The sequence below is a fragment of the Dasypus novemcinctus genome, chromosome 15 (genome assembly GCF_030445035.2).
Source record: "Dasypus novemcinctus isolate mDasNov1 chromosome 15, mDasNov1.1.hap2, whole genome shotgun sequence".
Lineage (NCBI taxonomy): Eukaryota > Metazoa > Chordata > Mammalia > Cingulata > Dasypodidae > Dasypus > Dasypus novemcinctus.
In genome coordinates this window covers 44,674,086-44,686,330 of record NC_080687.1, presented here as the reverse complement: position 1 = coordinate 44,686,330, position 12,245 = coordinate 44,674,086, and positions in this window count along the sequence as shown.

Below are 12,245 nucleotides of genomic sequence, written 5' to 3'. Positions count from 1 at the left end.
TTGAATTAAACAAAAGTTTAAAGATAATTAATTATATAATAATATCTTAATTTCTGTTCTGAAAATATTAAGATTTTCATTGTTATATTTGTGTTTTGGACATAACTATATACTCCATATTATAAATTTTATTATGCTTTGGCTTCTCACTCATCATATTATACTAAAATACAGAGATAAAATAAAAAATTACTGAATAGTTCATAAATTTGTGTTTTTGTTTTAGAATGTTTTAATAACAGAAAACAAAAGAAGTTTAATTCAGTCAATTCATCAGTCATTTTATACATAAATATATAAATGTTTATGATGTGCAGAATTGCAAAGCTCAGCATATAAAATCAATTGGAGGAAAAGGGCTAGAAAAAACAACCTGGAGGACTGTCAGAAGATAGTGGAATTAGAAGCTATAGGAATCAGTCCCTCTATCAGAACAACTATTAAACAGAGAAGAACTGTCTGAATTAAATACTTTTAAACTCTGGAGTCTAGTGGAACACTGTGCAGCATCCAAGGCAGTGATGGAAGAAGGTACTGGGAAATTGTGGTAAATGCCAGTAAATTTTAACCTTGTTGAAGCAACTACCTTGTCCCTTTCCCAGCCTCATGACATGTATCAGTAGGGACTTCAGCCTGTGTTCCTGGTACAGCTTGCTGGGGCCAAGAAGAGGTATAAAGACTTAGTCTTCCAAACTCCAGGGATGTGTGGTCTGCTCACTGATCACTTCTTTTGATCAGCTACTTAAGGTTGGTAGGAGTTGGCTCTGAGGACAACCATTGTTCCAACCCCCACTCATGCAAAAGCAGCAGAGGAATCTTAGAGACATTACCAGTCCTTAAAGCTACAGAAAAGAGCTAGAAGGCTGCAGTAACTGGGCAAGAGCTGAATCAAGAAAACACAGCTTCAAAGCCATGGAAGCAGCTCCTAGCACCCTTGCTGGTCCCTCCCTCACACATCTCCAGCATGATGTGGTACAAAGCCAGCCTACACTCCCACTCTGGATTCCTGGCCCTGTTCCAGGGGGGTAGGGGGGAGGAGTAAGCTTTTGTGCATACTGGGGTGGCAGTATGTCAGTGCCAGTCTATTGGGTGGAAGTCTGGAAACCTTAACCAGGAAACTGGACTTGCATTCACCCACCAAGAGTTTGCCCTGAAGCCAGAGAAACTGATTGCAGTCAGGTAAAGCAGAATAATAAACAATTAAGTTGAAGAGGCTTGGGGAAAAGGACTCCCGACATGAAGACACACAATAGAGCACCCAAGAGGGCTGATAGTCTATTGCAAAAAGAGTGGAGGGAGCTGTAAACGGGAAATCCTAAGGTCATGTACAAGCACAGTCTCAAGAAAGGAGGACTAACTTCTGAAGGAAACCACCAGCCAAAGCACAAACCAATATGCAAAGATGGTGAAAGGTGCCTTTTGCTTTGGTTTCTTAGTTTTGGCTAGATCCTGATGCTCAAAACTGTCTCTGTTATATAACCACCTGGATACAAACTTACAGAACAGCTCAGGGACTAAATCCCAGAGTTAACAGTTTAAAATTTAAAATTCATATTGTGCAACAAAAGATTCAAGACAAAAGAAACATGAAATGATGTTCCATCCAAAAAAAAAAAAAACAAGATAAAAATCCAGAAACTATAAAGGAAGAGAACCAGATTTTGGACATACTGGACAAGACTTTAAAAAGATGGTCCTCAATAAACTCAAGGAAATAAAGGAAAATGCAGAAAAGAAATAAAGTACATGATGAAAACAATGAGTGAAAACTATGGTGATTTCTTTGAGATTCCCCAAGGAATCAAGCAGAAATACTGGAGTTGAAGACAATAACTGAAATGAAAAATTCCCTAGAGGGTTTCCTCAACAGATCAGAACTGTCATAAGAGAATCAACAATCCTGAAGACAAACAAAAAAAACAAACAAACAAAAAGAAAAAAGAAATGATTCAGGCTGAGGTGTAAAAGAAAAATATATTTTTTAAAGTGAACAGAGTCCAAGAAACCTGTTTGGTAGACTTGCAACACGTACCCTCTGGTTTACTGGATTTACCCCAGCCAGCTAATAGGGAGGTGAGGAAGGTCAACCACCACACCAGGGAGCCACGAGTGCCTACAACTGCAAGCAGGAGAATTACATCCATCATCCATGTGGAATCTAAGGCCCCTCTCGATATAGAGGTGGAGTGAAAATAACTATCCTAGGGTCCACAGGATGGAGGACTAGAGTATGGATTGGAGTGGACTTACTGATATTCTATTCTGAAACTATTGTGATTAGGAATAGAAGAAAATATAGCATTGATGTTAAGAAAGTGGCCATGGTAGCTGCTGAGGGTAGAGAAAGGGGAGAAGAGATATGATGTGGGAGCATTTTCAGGACTTGGAGTTGTCCTGGGTTGTACTACAGGGACAATTGCTGGACATTGTAGGTCCTGCCATGGCCCATTGGGGGAAAGTGTAAACTATATTGTAAACCATTATCCATGTGGTGCAGCAGTGCTCCAAAATGTATTCACCAAATGTAATGAATGTCCCATGATGATGAAAGAGGTTGTTGATATGGGAGGAGTGGGGTGAGGGGGGTGGGGAGTATATGGGGACCTCATATTTTTTTAATGTAACTTTAAAAAATAATAATAAAGACAAAAAACTGCAAAAAAGAAAAAGAAAAAAGAAACCTGTTTGGATACCAGAAGGAGAGGAGAGAAAGGGGCAGAAGGAATATTCAAAGAAATACTGGTAGAAAACTTTCCAAATGTACTGAAAGACTTGCAAATTCAGGAACCCAGCCAAAAGAAAACAACTGCCTACCAAGGATTTTATATCCAGTAAGACTGTCTTTAAAAAATGAGGGAGAGATTAAGATACTTCCAGATAAACAAAAGTTAAAGAAATTTGTCACCACTAGACCTGCCCTACAAACAATGCTAAAATGAGTTCTTCCAGCCAAAAGGAAAGGACACTAGACTGCGGAAGAATCAAAATAGCATAAAGACTTTCAGTAAAGGTAACCATATATGTAATTATAAATGCCAGGACTAATATACTGTATTTTTGGTATGTACTTCACTTCTTCCTTCTTACAGTTTCAAAAATACAAATACATAAAGAATAATGCTAAATTTATGTTTTTGGACATACAATGTATAAAGATATAATTTGTAAAAAGTACAACAAAAATATGGAGGCCTGGAAAAGATTAGGAAAAGTGTGGTATCTCTTTGAATCAAATCATATATGGTAATAATAGATTTAGGATGTTAAATTTTAGTTTCATGGTAAACACACACACAAAAATATGAAAAATATATACAGAGGGAAATTAGAAGGAATCCAAAATGATACAAAATCAAATAAATATGAAAGTAGGCAATACCAGAAAAATTTATGCTTAAAACTTATAAGACTTACAAAGATACAAGTATAAAGGTCAGAAATGCAATGCATCATCAGTTGTTACTATAATGTAAATAGATTAAACTCTCCAACCAAAAAGCAGAGATTGGCAGAATGGGGAAAAAAGCATGACCCAATTACATGCTGTTTATAAAAGACTTACCTTAAATTCAAAGACACAAGTAATTTGCAAGTGAAAAAATGGGAAACAATATGCCCATGCCATGCATATAATAAACAAAAGAGGGTGGCTATACTAATATTAGATAAAACAGACTTTAAGTTAAAAACTGTTATGAGGGACAAAGAGGTAACTATATACGGAAACATTTAGAAAACTAAGAATAGAAGGAAGCTTCCTCAACATGATAAAGGCAGATATGAAAAACCCACTGCTAACATCATACCCAGTGTTGAACAAATGAAAACTTTTCCTCTAAGATCAGGCACAACACAAAGATACCCATTGTCACCACTTACCCAACATTGTTCTAGTCTTTCTGGTAAGAGCAATTAGGCAAGAGAAAGAAATACAAAGCATCGAAATTCGAAAGGAAGATGTGAAACTTTGATATTTGCAGATGTCATAATCCTATATACAGAAAATCCTGAAAACTTCACAATCATAGAAAAATTAAAAAAAATTCAGCACAGTGGTAAGGTACAAGATCAACACTAAAAAATCAGTAGTGTTTTTATAAATGAATAATGAACAATCCGAAGAAGAAATCAAGAATGAAATTCCATTTGGAAATAGCAACACAAAGAATCAAATATCTAGGAATAAATCTAACCAAGATATAAAGGATTTGTACACAGAAAATTATGAAACATTGTTAAATCAAAGAAGATCTAAAAGAATGGAAGGACATTATGTGTTCATGGATTGGAAGACTAAATATCGTAAAGATGTCAGTTCTATCCAAAGCTATTTACAGATTCAACGCAATCCCAATGAAAATTCCAACAGCATTCTAGGCTGAGATGGAAAAGCTGATCATCAAATTTGCATGGAAGGGTTGGGGACCCCAAATACACAAAACCATCTTTAAGAAGAAAAATAAAATTGGAGGACTTACACTTCCCACTTTTCAACTTATTATAAAGCCACAGTGATCAAAACAGAATGATATTTTCATAAGGAAAGGGATATAAACCAAAGGAATAGAACTACGAGTTCAGAAATGAACACTTACATCTATGGTCAACTGATTTTTTCACTTTTTAAAAAATATTTTTGTTGTTAGAGAAGTGTAGGTTTACACAAATATCATTCATAAAATATAAAGAATAGAGTTTCCATATGCCATCCTATTACTAACATCTTGCATTTGCATGGTTCATTTGTTATAATTATTGAATATATTTATAATTGTACTATTAACTATAGTCCATCATTTACAATAAGATTCATTATGTTGTACAATCCTATTTTTCTTTTAGGTTTATTCTAGTAACTATATTTAACTTGAAATTTCCCCAGTAACTGCATTCACACACATAAGTCAGTGCTGTAATTACATTCACAATGTTTTACTACCATCACCACCAACTGATTTTCAACAAGGGTGCTGAGTCACTCAACTAGGAAAGAATAGTCATGTCAACAAATAGTGCTTGGAAAACTGGATATCCATATGCAAAAGAATGAAGGTGAATACATACCTCACATCATACACAAAAATCAGCTCAACATAGATCAAAGACCTAAATATAAGAACAAGAACCAGAGCTGTAAAGCTCCTAGTAGAAAACATAGGGAAGCATCTTCAGGACCTTGTGCTAGGTGAGGGTTTCCTAGACTTTACACTTAAAGCATGAGGAACAAAAGAAAACAATATAAATGGGACTTCATCAAAATTAAAAATTTTTGTGCATCAAAGGACTTTGTCACAAAAGTGCAAAGACTACCTCCTAAATGGGGAAAAATATTTGGAAAACATATATCTGATAAGGGCTTAATATCTAGACTATATAAAGAAGTCCTACACATCAAAATCAAAAAGATAAACAACCCAGTTAATAGTGGGCAAAAGACTTGAACAGACATTTCTCCAAAGATATACAAATAGCCAAAAAGCACCTGAAAAGATGTTCAACTTCATTAGCCATTAGGGTAGTGCAACTCAAAGCCACAATGAAATGCCATTTCATACAGACTGGAATGGCTACTACTAAAAAGGAAAAATGGAAAATTACAAGTTTTGGAGGGAATGTCAAGAAATAGGAACACTCGTTCATGTTGGAGAGAATGCTAGATGGTGCCACCATTGTGGAAGACAGTTTGGTGGTTCCTCAGAAAATTAGGTATACTTTTACCATATGACCCGGCAATCCCATTTGTATGTATATGCCAAAAAAAAATTGAAATCATGGACTTAACAGAAAAATGCACACCAATGTTTCTTTGGCAATTGCCTTATTTGCAATTGCCAAAAGATGGAAGGAGCCCAAGTGTCCATCAACCAATGAATGGATAAACAAAATGTGGTACATACTTAATGAAATATTATTCAGGTGTAGAAAGGAATGATGTTCTGATACATGCAAACTGTACGAATCTTGAAAATATCATGTTGAGTGAAATAAGCCAGACACAAAGGACAAATATTTTTATTTTGCTGATATGAAATTGCTGCATTCAGCTCACAATAGGTTGGCTCGAAGGTAAGGCAACATAGAAATAAAGGTAGAGACACAAGAGAGGAGACAAACCTGGGACCAGGGGACTCACAGCTTCTGGAACTGAGAGCCTCAACCCTAGTTTTCCCATCCCATTTATTGGGAAACTACCAAGCAGCTGTTTGCTATTAGAACTGCAGTATCATTTACAATAACAGGGAACAACTGCAACATCTAACAACTGCTACATTTAACAGGTGTAACATTTACAATAACAAACAGGTAAGTCAGTTTCCCACAACATTTCCCCCTTTTTGTTTTTACAAAGTCTACGCAAATGACATTTTACTGATTAATAAAGCTTTTTGCATGATATTTTCACTTTTGTGTTTGAACAATATTTTTTTTTCTTTCCCCAATATTGTTCAAACTTAAAACAAGAGATTTACATCAAGACACATTTATATATCACTTTACAGGTCATCATATCACTTAAGTTTCATTATTAAAGTTCTGATTAGTATTCAAGCATTTTATATATAACCCATAACTACCATAGATTATACAACCACAAACAATAAGACTTCCAACTAGCAGATATTTAATGGTTAAACTTTCATTTTCCATAGGCTTAAGATTTCCTACCAGCAAGGCTATATAGGCCAGTACTTGATAAAAAATGACCTCATTTTCCCCAATTTGCATAGTTTGAGGTATAGGCAATGACAAATTCTTACTTCCCCATATTGGCTGTGGGGCAGCTGGAAGTTTATCACATAACTCCAATATGTTCCTTGGTCCTGCTCTTAGCCTCTTCACTGCACCTGGGGCCACCACTCAGTGCTGAATATAAACTTAGTCCATCATTGGGAGGACTCATTTTTCAGGCAGAAAACAATAGCTGGCTTGTTCTAAGAGTCCCGATGCAGTACCTGTAGCAGTGAAAGCATATTTCACACCTTCCAGGAGCAGGAGGGTGCGGATGTCACAGTCATTGATATGAACATTAAGGCCACAAGCTGTTGGTGAATAGCAGGCAGCAGGAACTGCTGCACTAGGTACCCCAAGGTCTGGTACTCATGATGTTCACTTTTCCAGTGGAGCTACTTTGCTTCCTCCCAGGTCCCAATTCCATGGCTCTGGATCTTCATAAGGCATCTGCCTGAACAGTCCTGAGAGGGCTGTTAGAGGAGTGGGCAGGGATATGACAGACTGCCTGTCACTGCTGGCAGGTGTCCCAGATGTTCTTCCACAGCTCTCTCCCCCATGGAGAGTGATCCACATCAGTCCATTGTTTCTGTCTTGTTTAGTATTTGCAGTCCACCCTTGGATAGGGATGGCGGTCTTCAGAGTAACCAGACACTATTGGGTTAGGCCTTTCACTTTCAGCAGGGCTTCCTATGCTGCACACAATTACTTTTTTATATCGTACTTATAGCCCCTTCCCACAATTGTGATTAAAACCCGAGGTGTACTCAGTTAGAATCTTGCCTTTGCCACAAACCCCACCCAAAGCCAATATTGGTACTGGCCACATGCAATTCACAGGCTAGGTCAATAACCACCTCCCCCCGCCGCCTTTTTCTTTTTTAAAGCAACCTGCTGGAGGTCCTCCTACTCCCATGAAGAACCTTTCCCAATTAACCCATCTCAGTGAGGGATAAAAGACTTTTAGTATTCCAACAATATTACAAATTCTTTTAACATGAGAAAGGATTGTACTTTATCAATTACAGCAGAGTATGGTTTTGTCTTACCCAACCAAACATTTAAGAATTTGATAGAGTAGCCGGGGACCTTACAGCTTTTCCCAATTGTTGACCTGTTTATAAGATACCATTGTCTCTGATGTATCTTAGTAGGGTCACTGCCACAGGTTTCTTCTATGCAGCCAGATTCATTGCCATCAGGCCAGGGCAGAAAGCCTTGAAGAACTGCAAAAGTCCATTGCTGACCTTTTCGTACAGTTTTTGTACTTTTTGTATTCATTCAGGCTTGTTTTACTTTTACAAAACAATACTACCACAATACTTTTACAACTTGCTATATGCATACTAGTTCTGTTCTGCATAGCTCCATTTTCTGATTTTATAAAACTAACCATTTCATTTTAGGACAAAACATACTTTATTAAATTTCAGTTAGCATTCCCACAAACTTTTTACCTTTTTCAACATTTGCTTAACTTTTACATCTTTCATTTTATCCTATGAAGAAAAATAAATTATTTCAAGTTAAGCAAGAACTATTTTTTTATGAAGAGACTTATAGTAATTCTATTAATCAAGACTTACAACTATAGAGATCTCATTAACATTTCAAACTTAGGTAATAATATAAGTGCTTATTTAATTTTTTGGCCATTTGAATAGAGCTCTTTCAGAAGTTTTTATTTATTTATAACATCCGGAGGTATTAAAATATACACTGACATTGAACAAACCAACAAACACAAAAACAATTTCAACACACCAACAGAAACAAAGTTTACAATTTGACTCATAATTCTTACTTGTCTGGTATAGCTGTTTTTTTAGCTCTCCATCATTTCACATCTTAGATTTTACTGCTTTTAGGATTTCTTCTGGAATCATGTTGCCTATAACATGCAAGCTTGTTCTTGGAAACACTTATTAGTAATCAGCAACCAGTTAGGATAACCTGAGCAGCATAAATGCACCTAAGCTCTTATTTAGCAGTTTAGACAGATAGTTAAAGAGTAGTAATCCAAAAAAAAATGTGTGTTAAGACTACACTAAGACTTGAAGTTCAGGAGTACTTTGATTGCTATTGATTCAAAATAATACCTTGATAAAAAATTTTGTACTAATCTTATTAATTTGGCTAAATAGGCCCCATCAGAATTAGCATGAAAACAAAATCTCTCCTTGACAGTCACCATCAATTACTCCTGTATGCTCTCTAACTCCCTGTGACATAAGACTGCTTCTCTCGAGAAGTCCAACCATGCCAGTTGGTAAAGGTCCCTTTATTCCCATTTTTACATGGATGGGGGTGTCTCTTGGAAGCAGAACAGGTTCTGCCATAGGAATTTCTACGACTGCACTTCCTGCTGTGGCGGGGGATAAGTCCAGGCAGGGCACTGCGGAGAATCAGGGAATGTGGGGATTGCTGTGCTGAAACAGGAAAGCCCCCTTTTGGAGCTGCTGGAGTGGGCCAGTTGGAAGTTTCTCCACAAGGGGTGCCATTCTTATGATAATTAGACCGACATAGGCTAGACCAGTGATTTCCTTTACCACAGCAGAGACACAGCTCAGGTTGTTTCTGAGCAGAAATATTCTGTCCAAGCAGCATTGTCTTTCCCTCCAAACTTTTCCGACAATCTTTTCTAATGTGACCAATTTGTCCACAATTAAAACATTTTCCAGAGAACCTCATCGATTTTCATCCCTGCCATAGCCTGAGCCATCTTGTAGCATGGTGGCCCTTCACCCCTACATTCTGGCACAATTTAATATATCTAGTCAAATCCACTTTACCTTTCATAATCCCAATAGCTTTTTGACAATTCTGATTGGCATTTTCATAAGCCATTAGATGCAAAATAGTATCAGCAGCTTCTAAATTATTTACCTGTTTTGTGATAGCCTCTTGTAACTGAGCGATAAAGTCAGGGTAAGGTTCTTTAGGTCCTTGTAATATTTTTTTAAGTGACACCAGAGGCTGGCCGTCAGCCTCAATTTTTTCCCATGCCCTTAAGCAACAGCAACGAACCTGTGTGATGGCTTGATCATCCATTGTTAATTCCCGCCCAATTCCCCACCCCCACTAACTGATCCAAGGAAATGGGGATATTACGGGCTCTATTATGAGCAGCCTGAGTCTCTGCATCATCTGTCCACCAGGTTTTGAATTGTAAATACTCTCCAGACCCTAGGATGATGCGTGCAACGGAGACCAGTCAGTCAGAATCAGCCTAGAGCCTTCAATAAGACCTTGTACTGCACCAGAGGTAAAAGGAGAATTTGGACCATATTATTGCACTGCTGCTTTTAACTCTTTCAAAATTTTAAATGGGAAAGATTCATGAGTGAACTCGTAAACTCCATTCAGGTTTTGAGGATCAACTCCAGAAGCTACTCTTTCTTGTATGGTAACCAGAAAGGCCATTTGAAGTGCCTCCAAGTCACCTTCCCTTCTAGCTTGTAATATGCCCTCTTGTAAAGCTGACAACTTTGGCTGAGCATCTCTGGGTATAGGAGGAAGAGGAGGTGTCGGTGGGGAGGAAAAGGACTTTCTAAAATCAGTTAATGAAGGAACTGAAGGCAAAACAACTTCAGGTTTAGTATTATCAAAAAATTCAGTAGGAGAAACTTCCTCACATTCTCTATTTTCATTTTTCTCTTCCTCATCTTGTTTGTAAGGGTTCTAAAATAGATTTAACAATAGTCAAAGTGGTAACTATAATATTTAAGAGTTCTAAAATATGAGGCTCACTGACCTTGGCTCCTCCTGCTTTAAGGAGCTCTTTTAGGAGACAGACATAAGGGTGATATTTTGTTGAACTGTCTCCGTTTCCCATCGTAACCCTGCTAAAATACCCGAGAGTGTCATTATTCACCAAGGACTTGTAAAGGCCTTCCAAACCACTCGGGGATCTGCACCATAAGAACACCTTTAGTTTCCCTCTAAGTGATTCTTCTTCCCCTCAAGCCCCACGTTGGGTGCCACTTGCTGCATTCAGCTCACAATAGGTTGGCTCGAAGGGAAGGCAACGCAGAAATAAAAGTAGAGACACAAGAGGGGAGACAAACCTGGGACTAGGGGACTCAACCCTAGTTTTCCCATCCCCTTTATTGGGAAACTACCAAGCAGCTGTTTGCTATTAGAACTGCAGTATCATTTACAATAACAGGGAACAACTGCAACATCTAACAACTGCTACATTTAACAGGTGTAACATTTACAATAACAAACAGGTAAGTCAGTTTCCCACAACAAGAAATAATTAACATAAGCAAATTCATAGAGTCAGAAACTAGATATAGGGTATCATGGCTCAGGGTGGGAGTAAGCAATGAGGAGTTAATGCTTAAATTGTACAGTGTTTTTATTTATGGGGATAGACAATTTTGGCAATGGATGGTGGTAATAGTAGCACAATATTGTGAACATAATTAACAGCATTGATTATATATTTATGGTTAAAAGGAAATATTTTAGTTTGTGTATATGTTACCAAGATAAAAATTTTAAAAATAAAAACTATCAGACTATACAACACAAACAGCAAACTTAATGAAACTATGGACTAAAGATAAAGAACATTTTTAATAATATTTTATTACTTTTAATAATTCTACTACACTAATGTAAGGGGTTAATAATGGGGGGGCAGTATATAGGAATTATGTATTTTCTCTGATTTTTCTGTAAACCTACAACTTCTCTAATAAAAATAAAAAGGAAAATACCTATACCTGTCCTGTTCTATAATATCACTGACATAATGGGTGTATTGAAATGTCAGGACTTTCTACAAAATTCTATAGTATTTTTTATATGCCATTAAAACACAATAAAGTTAAGCATATTTGTTGAGGCTTTCCAGAATATAAAGGAGTAATAAAAGTTCTATGCATTTAATATAATATTCTAAAAAATATGATAGCCTGAATTTTATAATAGGAAGTCTAAGAGAAATTATTCTAAAGATTCACACATACAGTTAATGTTTTAAACCCCATTTTATTTTTGATTACTCATACTAAGCGTATTTGATTTAAATACATGCAGACCTTTGATATGACTCCTTCTCTGTAGTTTAGGAATCTTTCTGAATTTTTTCCTGCAATCCATTTTTGCAAAATCATAAAAGAGCAAACTGCAGCTGAATTCACTCTCGAGGTGTTATAAAAGCCATTGAGGGAAGCAGATGTGGCTCAGGAGATTGGGTTCCTGTCTACCATATAGGAGGTCCAGGGTTCAATTTCCGGGGCCTCCTGATGAAGACAAATTGGCCCATGCAGCCAGCTGGCCCAAGTAGAGTGCTGGCCCACATGGAATGCTGGCCCATGCAGAGTGCTGACCCGTGTGGTGTGCTGGCAATGCAGGAGTGCTGGCGCAACAAGATGATACAACAAAGAGGACAGCGGAGAGACAATAAGAGACATAACAGACCAGGGAGCTGAGGTGGTGCAAGAAATTGAGCACATTTCTCTCTCTCAAGAAGGTCCCAGGATCAGTTCCCAGTGCTGCCTAAA